Here is a 969-nt window from a genome sequence, read left to right as displayed (position 1 = left end):
GGCATATTCAATTAAGCTGCACGCAACCCACCGAAGCAACTCGGCGACTCCAATTCAGTCGGCCGGCGTAGCTTATAACATACTCGAAGGAGCTTGTACTTCCGACCTCTAGGAAAACCAAATCACCATGGGCGGTGCATCTTCACTCACGACTCAACACGCCGTAGCCGCTGGCCCCGCTCCTTCGTTGTCGGACTCGTCCTCTTGCCGTCCTGCCTACGTACACAGTCCCACGTGACTCGCGCTCACCGCCGATCCCGACACAACTCCCCAGCAGAGCGCACGCGCTCCGTTAAATCCGCACCGCCAAAGAGAGTAGAAGACAAATAAGCATCGAAGTCGACTCAAAGACCAAAATGACGATCGATGGAAACTGGCGCGAGAAAACGCATCAGCTCAGGCTCCAGAATGAGATTTTCACTCTGCAACGGAGTGTGAGCTGATATGAAACTTCCTGGCAGATCAAAACTGTGTGCCGGACCGAGACTCGAACTCGGGACCTTTGCCTTTCGAGGGCAAGTGCTCTACCAACTGAGCTACCCAAGCACGACTCACGCCCCGTCCTCACGGCGTAGAGCACTTGCCCGCGAGCCGGCCGTGGTGGCCGACCGGTTCTAGACGCTACAGTCTGGAACCGCGCGACCGCTACGGTCGCAGGTTCGAATCCTGCCTCGGGCATGGATGTGTGTGATGTCCTTAGGTTAGTTAGGTTTAAGTAGTTCTAAGTTCTAGGGGACTGATGACCTTAGAAGTTAAGTCCCATAGTGCTCAGAGCCATTTAAACCATTTTTTTAACTTGCCCGCGAAAGGCAAAGGTCCCGAGTTCGATTCTCAGTCCGGCACACAGTTTTGATCTGCTAGGAAGTTTGATATCAACGCACACTCCACTGCAGAGTGAAAATATCATTCTGGAAACATCCCCCAAGGCTGTGGCTAAGCCATGTCTCCGCAATATCCTTTCTTTCAGGA

The 969-nt window shown here is 53.4% G+C and overlaps 1 non-coding gene across 1 annotated transcript; it reads right to left on the bottom strand.

Moving 5' to 3' along the window:
• Positions 1-472: 472 nt before the first annotated feature.
• On the bottom strand, positions 473-547 carry Trnas-cga (transfer RNA serine (anticodon CGA)). The gene has a single exon. It is a non-coding gene; the product is annotated as a tRNA-Ser (tRNA).
• Positions 548-969: the final 422 nt, after the last annotated feature.

The sequence above is a fragment of the Schistocerca nitens genome, chromosome 6 (genome assembly GCF_023898315.1).
Source record: "Schistocerca nitens isolate TAMUIC-IGC-003100 chromosome 6, iqSchNite1.1, whole genome shotgun sequence".
In the NCBI taxonomy this organism is placed as follows: Eukaryota; Metazoa; Arthropoda; class Insecta; order Orthoptera; family Acrididae; genus Schistocerca; species Schistocerca nitens.
This window is presented reverse-complemented; position numbering and strand designations above follow the sequence as displayed.